Raw genomic sequence first — 10,452 nt, 5'->3', positions numbered from 1 at the left:
CTTTTAAATAATGAATGTGCTGTACGAAGGACTCCATTAATAACATGGAAATCTCCACTCTGAAAGCGATTCACCATTTCTGTCAATAAGTCAGGCCATTTCTGAGGGAAATCTTCTCTGCCAATAATGCTAATAGCATCGCTCAACTGCTTCTGAATTTGCTCTGGGCTACTAAGCATCAAATGCACTATATTGGCTTTAATGGCTACTCGATCGGCTTCACAAATTTTATTTGGTTCATCTTCAACAATCCTCCAGTTTCTTTTAATATAGTTCTTGAAAGCTACTGAAGCACATACTTTGATGACATTATCCTGGGACTTCTCTAGTAATGTTAAAAGCAACAGTGGATAATTCTGATTTCCTTCTACAGATTCAAGAAATTTTTCAGCTGGACGTCTGATGGCAGGATCAGGATCAAGGGTCTTTTTCAAATACTCTGTTAATGTTTGTAAATTTGCATCACTGAGCTCCATTGTTAAACACTCCTTGTGGGGATACAGGAACAGAAGAGGGAATCCTAGCCGCATGCAGCCACAAGCAGTACCTTCTCCTGTCGCTGCTCCGCCTCACATTCAAACCCAGGCCAAGATCACATTTAAAGGAAAACCAATCAGAATAATAAGATTTCTCTTCACAAACCATCAAATCAAGAAGGTTAGAGAGGAAAGTACTGCAAGTCTTGCAAGAAAACAAATTCCAACCTTGACTGATACATTCTTTAAAATTCTCTTTCAAATTTAATGGAGAAGTGAAACACTTCCATGGCAAAGACCAACTAAAGAATTTCATGATGACAAAGCCAACCCTGCACAGACTACTAAAATATATTCTAGAGAGTGACCAAAATAACCACAAGTGCACGAATGAGAATAGAAAGAACCCACCAAATAGGATAAACAATTAAAAATAAGAAAAAGGTATACAAAAAAGGTGAATAACATGTCAATCATAGTCAATATATCTCAATTTTGACCATCAAAGTAAATGGACTCAATTCACCAACTAAAACACATAGAGTGGCAGAATGCAAAAGGAAGCAAAATCCAAAAATATATTCTATACAAGAAACACATTTACTCATAAAAAAGTTCATAGGCTGAAAGTCAAATGATGAAAAACAATATGAATGCCACAGCCACTCAGAAAAAAACAGGGGTAGCAATCCTGTTCACAGACAGTTTGAACTTCAAACCAAGAGCTATCAAATGAAATAAAATAGGCCACTACATACTGGGCAGGGGAAAAACACAAAAGAAAGAAGTAACAGTCATAAATATGTATGCACTAAACACTGGAGCATGCAACTATATAAGACAAATCTTAATGGACATGAAAAAATAATATCCAATACCACAATCTTAGCAGGTCACAATAACACTCCCTTTATCCCAAAAAGATAGATCAGAAAGACAAAAATATTAGCAAAGAAGTAGCCAACCTGAACTAGACCTTTGAACAAATGGACTCTGTGGACATACACAGAGTGTTCCACTCAACCACAGATGAATACACATTATTTTGAGCTGCACATGAGACATATTCTAAAATAGACCACATACTAGTCCATAGGTCATGCTTCAGTATATGCAAGAAAGCAGAAATTATCCCATGTACATTATCTGATCACAGTGCAATGAAACTGGAAATAAATGACAAAAGAAACCAGAAATAACTCATAAATACATGGAAGTTAAACAACACCTTACTCAGTAACCAATGGGTTACAGATGAGATTAAACAAGAAATTGAACGATATCTGTAATTCAATGAAAATTCAAGCACAACTTACCGGAATTTATGGGATGTGATTAAAGAAGTTTTTAGAGGGAAATTTATAGCTGTGAACTCACACATTAGGATAACAGAACAGGCACAAATAAACACCCCAATGTTTCACCTTCAACATCTAGAAAAGGAAGAGCAAACCAAACCCAGAGCCCAAAGACGGGAATAAATTATAAAGATTAAAGCAGAAATTAATTCAATTGAAATGAAGAAAACAGTTCATAGAGTTAAAACGAATCAAAAAGCTGGTTCTTTGAAAGATTAAATAAAATTGGTAAGACCCTAGCTAACTTCATCAAAAAGAGGGAAAGAAAAATTTCAAATACAAGCAATAAGGAATGAAAAGGATGTAATTACCAGATACCATGTGGAAATTCAGATCATGATTAGCTATTTGAAAATCTTTATGCACAGAATCAAGAGGATAGAAAAAAAAACAGATTATTAGAAAGTTACAAATTACCAAAACTGAATAAAGAGTATATAAGTACTCTCAATAATCTAATAACAGCAAATGAAATTCAAAATGAAATAAAAACTTACTCACAAAGAAAGCCCAGGTCTTGATGGATTCACAGCTGAATTCTACAAGAAATTTACAGAATATACAATCCCAATACTGGTCAACATCTTCAATAAATTTGAAATGCAAATAATTATCCCAAAATAATTCCTGGAGGCAAGTATTATACTCATACCAAAACCAGAGGAAGATTCAACTAAAAAAGAGAACTACAGGCCAATCTCACTCATTAATATAGATACAAAAATCCTCAATGAAATCTTAGCAAATAGAATACAGCAAATCATCAAGAAGCTCATACACCATGACCAGGTTGCATTCATTCCACAGATGAAAGGATGGATTAAAATATGCAAATCTATGATTATAATAAACTGTATTAGTATAGCCAAATCCCAAACCACATGATCAACTCACCTGATGCATAAAATGTCTTTGACAAACTGCCACAATCATTCATCATCAAACCTCTACAGTAAATTAGAATAGATGACTTCTACCTCAATCTGACAAAAGCCATATATAATAATCAAATGCAAACATATTTCTAAATAGGGAAAGCTGAAATCTTTTACTTTCCAATCAGGCACAAGACAAGGCTGTCCTCCACCACCACTCCTACTCAATATAGTTCTGGAATCATTATCTAGAGTCATTAGCAAGAGAGACAAATAAAAAGAAAAAGTAAAGAGGTTAAAATATCAATATTTGCAGATGACATGATACTCTACTTGGAATATCCAAAAACTTCCACTGAGAAGCTGCTAGAAGTAATACAGAAATTCATAGGATAGCACGATACAATGTCAATACCCAAAAATCAATAACATTCCTTTATGCAGATAACAAGCTCAGTGAGAGAAAAGTTAGAGAAATAATAGCTTTTAAAATAGCATCACAGAAAATGAAATACTTAGGAATTAATCTAACTAAGGAAGTCAAAGCTCTACTCAATGAAAATTACAGTAATGTGAAAAAGGAGATCATAGAAGATTTCAGAAAATGGAAAGATATTCTCTGCTCCTGGATAGGAAGAACCAAAATTGTGAAGACAGCCATGCTCCCAAAGTTGTTAAAGATTTTATGCAGTCCCTATCAAAACACCACCAACAGGCCTCACATTCCTAAAATTTATTTGGAACCAGAAAAGACCTAGAATAGCCAAGGCAATTCATGCAAAAAGGTAAAGCAGGAGGAGTGAAAATCCCTGACTTGAAATTATGCTACAAAACTAATGTGATGAAATCAGCATACTGTTGGCAAAAAATAAATCCAAGGTTCAATGGAATAGTTTGAAAGATGCAGATGCAACACAAACACACTCAGTCACCTTACTTCAACAAATGGGCCAATCATATTTATTGGTATAAAAATAACCTCTTCAACAAATAGCGCTAAAAAACTGGCTCTCTACAAGCTGAAAAATAAAACGTGACCTAAGTCTATCATCATGCACTAAATTAAAGTGAAAATGCATTAAAAATTCAAAATTATAACAGAAACACTAAATCTCTTTGAAAAGAAAGCAGATGGGAATCTTGAAGACATAGGGATAGCCAAACAGTTCATGAACAAAAATCTAACTGCATGGGAAATACTTGAGAGAATTAACAACTGAAACCTCCACTTATTGAGAAGTTTCTGCAAGTCAAAAGAAATCACCAACAGAATGAAAAGACAGCACACAAATATGGAAAATGTCTTAACTCATAAGCATTCACACAAGGGTCTTCTCCCTGGAATTTATAAAGAACTAAAGAACAATAGGACCCCAATATTTAATGACCTAATCCAAAAATGGCATCCGAGATGAACATACACTTTTCTAAGAAAGAAATGAAAGAGGAAAATAAATACATGACAAATGTTCCACATCACTAGCCTTTCAAAAAATGCAAACTAAAATACCATTGACCTACCATCTCATTCCAGAAATGAGACTATAATGACTGTCATAAAGAAACCAATCAACAACAGATGTTTTGAGAGGCTGCAGGGAAAAAGGAAATGTTCTCCACCTCTAGTGGGTCTGTAGACTGGTGCGACCATTATGGATAGCAGTGTGGAGACTTCTCTAAATCTTGGACTGAAAATCTCATTTAATCTCGTTATCTCTTTTCTGGAAATTTTCCCAAAAGAACTGAAAACACCATACCATACTGATATATGTGCGCCTATGTTAATAGCAGCATAATCTATGATTGCCACATCTTGGAAACTACCAAAATGCCCATCACCTGAGGAATGGATGAAAATGTTGTGGTGCTTTTATACAATGGAGTATTACTTATTTCTAAAGTAAAATAAACTTGAAGTCTTTGTAGGTAATTGATTGCAATTTGAAACGACACTCATAAGTGAAATTAATCAGACCCATGTTTGTGAATGTAGTTTTGTCCCCTAGTGTAGCAACTCAAAAGAAGATATAAAAAATGAAAGGTTTGTCACAGTTAAATGGAAAGAGAGAACATAAGGATTGAGCAATGAAGAAGAAAGAACAATAAAGTCAGGAAATATGGTAGGGGCAAAACAACACATTTGTACAATCAAAAGGTTTAAGGCAATTTTCCTAGGAATTTCCATCAGGTTTTCTTTTAAAATAGTAGTTAATGTGTAGAATACTCACCCTGACTAACTCTATATGCTGATATCTGTGAATTAAGCAACTACATTGTGGAGAGCAATATGCAATACTAAAATTATGCTTGAAACACCTTTCATTTTCATATTCTAAATGTGTACTTCTTCTGATGTCATATAAATTATTGCTATACTCTCTTTGAAGTAAACGTCTGTAATATAAGTGTCTGCAATATAAGCAGTAACATAAATAAATGAGAGACAAGAAAAACAAAATGTATCAGGATTGCAGTGCTACAATGTTGCATATGCTTTGATTTCTAAATTTATGTGTAAAAACATGTAATTGCCATTCAAATATTGTAGGTGTGTGAATTCAGCAACATAATCCAATACAGTCCAAAACTAAACAAAAAAAGGGATACAAATGAAGGACCATTTTGAAGTGAAAAAATATAGAATAATAATGTCAGTAAACATCTCTTTTGGATGTTTAACAACCAAAGTTTGCAGACCAAAAATTAGAGAGATGGGCTCAAAAGATTGCCAATATTTTGGCCCTAGCCCTTCAAGTTCAGTGAGGAGCCAGGACATTAGCAACATCTTGCAAATAAGTGATGTCCCAAAATTTCTGATGAAACTGATTATGGGACCACAGAGGAAAGTGATTGATGATGTATAGTGTGCCTAAGGAGAGTCACCTAGAGAAAAATAATTCTCTCAGGCTTTCACAGAGAGTAAACTGGCCAAGCCATGGCTGTGATTCACCCAGATGGCTGACACTGACAAAAGATCCACAAGGTGCTATACATGATTCTAGGGTAAATCCTGAGGAGACTTGACTGACCTAATCAGACAAAGTTACATTTTAGTTATATAGGTCTCTCTTTAACTTGGTCTTGTTCATCCAACATAAAAGTGTAATCACAAGGTATAGAAAGTAAAGCTATATTTATATTCTGAGGTGTAAAATGGTCAAGTCAATGACTTTGGACAATTGCCAGTTGTGCATGCAACTTATTTTACTACTATTATGGACTATTGGACTATATTGGGTTATTTAGCTGAATTCATGTACCTGCAATGTTTCGACTGGCATCAGTTATTTAAAGGTCCTTTAAGACTTCTCCAAATATAGCTTGTCTAAAAGCAATGAGACACCCACTTCTGAAAAACCAAAACAAAATGGGGGCTATAAATAAAGGACAGTTTTTTTTTTTTTTGGTGAAAAAAAAAAAAAAATATATATATATATATATATATATATATATATATATATATACTTTCTCTTAGTTCAGTGAGAGGAATTGTTTGTACTAACATTGTTTAGACAAGCTATGGTAACTGCATCTTGTCCTCTGAATAATTAGTATGAAGACAACAATATGTGATATATCAATGATATTAACTGTCCTACAAACCTGTCTTGAAAGTGTCCAATTGTTATTTATTACTCATTAAAATTAACAAAAAATAAAAAATAAATGAATCAAGGTATCTCCTCATGTAGTGGGTGTTATAGGACACTTCTTTTTCACCTTACGCCACCATTTTCTAAATCATCAGTACTCATAGCTATCCACTATTAAACAATATGTGGTCCTATTTTTTCAGCATATCTGCATGTTGGATGAAGTCTTATGTTTTGATCCACATGTGTCTTTTGAAAGATCCCATCTAAACTATCACCACATCTTAGAAAAAGTTATTTCTGAAATCAGTCCAAAGTTCTATTTGAGTTTTTTTATTAGTTAATCAATTAATTCTAAGAATTCACAAAAAATTTGTTTCCTTAACTACTACACTCTGTTTTAGAGTCATTTTTCTATTTCTATAGCTAAGGGATCATCTTTTAATAGCTAACATTCTAACCAATGTTACAAAAATAATTATGTTGGTCCTATTAAAAAATATATAAACACTTTCACAGCAGTAATCTTCCAGATACTTACACTCAAAAATACTTGATAGGAATATTGATGTTACAGAAAGCACATTTATTCTAGGCTTCTATAGTACTAAGATATATAAGAGGAGTTAAGCCTGGGATCAATTTATCCATAGTTTAGCAATGACTAAGGACATCATAGTGTAACTGAATGTAGTGGTTGCTGGACTATGTAAACTTGAGTTAAGGAGCTTAACTAAATAAGTTCAGCCATTCTACAATTTAGAGTGTAGATGAGCTTGTGGCTCATCACTTAAAGTATATAGAAGGCAACTGAGGAAGCATGAAGTGTTCCATTTCTTTGGAGGGGCTCCAGTCTTCACTGTCAGCTTGGACATCATCTCTTGGCTTTTAGCACAGACTCCAGATTCCACCTTGGAATCATCAGTCTTTCACTGTAGACCCATCAGCTTCCTGATAAGGACTTGCATGGAACACTGCAGTAAGCTCCAGACCTTGGAATGAATCATTTAGTCTCCAGTACGCAGAAGCCCTCTGCAGGCTCACTCATTCAACTTGGTGGCTAATTGTCATAAGCCAATCTTGTAATTTATTATACATTTATACAACTTTCGTTACATCTGTTCCTCTAGTAAAGCCCTGACTGATATGCTGAGTATTAGATTCCTATAGAAATTTGAAAACATTAAACATTCCATTGTGATGAATGTGCTGTACTTGCATAAGGGAAACCCTTTTTGAGAATATGGCACATGAATATCCCTAACGATTTCCCTGCATATCATATAAGTAGGCAGTCCTTCAGTGCAGGACCTGAATTTTAGATTTCTCCTGGTCCTAATGACAGTAGCTTCACAAACTAATGTCTCTGGGAATAGAGAAAGAAAAATACCACACACACCATTACTTCACCTCAAAATGTTACCTTGACCAAGCCTGCTGTACTTGCAGGAAATATAATATTTTCTTCTCTCTCTTTTTTTGAAATATAATTTTTCTAAGAATTAGTCAAAGTTTAAATTTAGTAAATTTTTGCTTAAAAACCAATAGTAAGTAGTATTATAATGCTTAAAAGGTGCATTTTTTGGACTTATAGTCATGCATTAAGGCAAATATCTGTAGTTTGTGCTTCACTACAAAGAGAGGAATAATGAAATAGCCTATGAAATATTGTCATTCTCAGACAGATATTACATCTTCCCTTAAAATCTGACAGTTTGTTTTGGGAGGACATGAAGAATGGATATAAACCCATAAGCCCTTTTCTATCATCCTTCTATATATAGTTTTGGTGTCAAAGAGCACAGTTCAGTGGATGCTCCTACAGCCAAACACTCACTGAAGAAGACAAAGTCTGGCCACAGTTCACCCGTGTTGGAACCACAGGACATATGGTTGAACTCATCACTTGCTGCATGTACAAGTGTAACTTATTCCTTAAAGTCTCTGGGACCTGAGGCCTAACTCTCAGGGCGACTGCACCTCTGGAGATGTCAGAAGAAGAATAACAACCTAGCACAGGATTTCTACAGACATATCCTTTGGAGAAATAGCAGGATTGAAACACATGAGGTAAAATCTCCAAAAAGGAAACAAGCTAGGATGAACACACACACACACACACACACACAAAAGGAAACATCTCTGTAAAAATCATGGACTTAGGTTTTAAAGAAATGACATAAAACAGATGAAGAATATTCAAATATATGAGTGGCCTGTGTGTGTTTGTAGATAGTGTGTTGAATCTTAGCACTTTGGACAAACAAGAGGCACTGATTAAAAGAATATTTTTTCAAAATTCAAGCCACATGATATAAGAAACTTTGGCAATCATACAGCTTGAGAATTTTCAGTTGACACTTGAATTCACAAGTAGAAATGAAGAAAACTGATTTTTTAATATTAATTTTATTGAGAAGGAAATAGCATTGAGACAGTATCCAAACACATTCATAGAAAACTGATTTTGGAAGTCATTGAAAACTTGCTTGAAATACCGAAAGTCTCATTCACCTGTATCAAAAAGTCTGTGTATCACAGTTTCAACCACCCTAATCATTAGGATGTTTTTATAACAGGGAATAAAAAAATGAAAACAGACTTAGGACTGAATAATGTATCTGTAAGTATTCAAGAAATAGTTACTAAAATTCACAGCATACTGACCATGACACACATTGCCATATATATCAAAGGATTTAAATCCAATGGCCTCTATTTATTTATTCTTTTCCCCATAATTTTATTGAGAGACACATAGCCATGAGACAGTTTCAAAACAAATTGGTAGGACAGTTTCAATAATTAACACATTGCATACATTCTTCTTAGTGGTTAATTGCTGTACAAGACGCGGACATGATATCCTATTTACAAACACTATTATGGCTTCTATTTATGATAGTAAGGAAATTAACTAGAAATTGGTCACACAATATTGAACACATTGCTTCCAAAAATTTTTCATTAAGCAAATTTGAATATTTAAATATGATAATCTATGTTTCTTTATTGGATTATAATTTATTGGAAAATGACTGCAACTGAATGTTAAATTCCAAGGAAAATTAATTCTAACATCACCATTAGTACTGTTTTCTGCTGTTTAAATTCATATCTCCTTTCTAATTATAATAAAAATAAAATAATTTCCTCCTATAGCATGGAATTCTAAGTTACACTACAACATTATATATTTAGCAATTTACAAAAAAGGTAAGTATTTCAAATATGTATGTGGTGCACCTTTATTTTCTGAAATTTTGAGAAAAGAACAAAGTGCATCTTTAAATATGATTTGATTCTTGCAAATGTATCATAAACAGCAGAAATTACATTTTTATGGTTTTAAAATTTCTTTAATTGTGTAAGATTGCATAACATACTGCATATACTTGTTGAGTGGAGTGGTGGCTTGTAGAATACGACTTCATTGTTACCCTCATTTACCCCTAACCTTCTCCCAAAGTCGTGATCCCCATCCTATTTGAAAAATCACTTTTTTTCACCACAACCTAAAATTATCTTCTATATTTATTTTTATTTCCATTTTGGTTTTGTCAAATAATTCTGAAAAAAAGTAACATTTGTTTTAACAACCCTGAAAATCTCTCATGAAGTAAAATAATTTTATCACCAGCCCCACCCCCTGGGAGCGCTGAGCCAGCAATGGAGTCTGGGCTTGGTGGTGCACACCTGTAATCCCAGTACTAGGGAGGCTGAAAACAAGAGGATCACTATGAATGTGAGCTGCATAGTGAGACCCTGCAAAAAAAGTTTATGACGTTAAACATGGAATAAAATTTAATGGTCTCAACTGAAATATTTCAACAACAAATAATATATATTTTATTAACAAATTCTATCAATCTTTTTTAATTAATTTATTTATTTGTGTGTGTGTGTGTGTGTGTGTGTGTGTGTGTATGTGGCCAGCTCAGCCCACCAGGGGTCGGGGCTGGCTGGCATGTGGTGCTGGGGGATTGAACCGTGGTCCCTGTGCTTTGCTAAGCTTGTTCTAAGTAGGTGCTTTAGACCATTGAGCCATCTCACCAGCCCCTGTCTGTGGTTTTTGAAACCACTAAAGATCATAGCAAATGGCAGGTTTCTTATGAACATCCAGGCAGTCTTTTGGAGTCCTTGTTTCTTT

The 10,452-nt window shown here is 34.1% G+C and overlaps 1 pseudogene; it reads right to left on the bottom strand.

The window, feature by feature from the left end:
* Positions 1-5: 5 nt before the first annotated feature.
* Positions 6-492, bottom strand: LOC105741241 (annotated as a pseudogene).
* Between the last annotated feature and the right edge of the window lie 9,960 nt (positions 493-10,452).

The sequence above is a fragment of the Octodon degus genome, unplaced genomic scaffold (genome assembly GCF_000260255.1).
Source record: "Octodon degus isolate 3935 unplaced genomic scaffold, OctDeg1.0 scaffold00354, whole genome shotgun sequence".
Classification (NCBI taxonomy): Eukaryota; Metazoa; Chordata; class Mammalia; order Rodentia; family Octodontidae; genus Octodon; species Octodon degus.
This window is presented reverse-complemented; position numbering and strand designations above follow the sequence as displayed.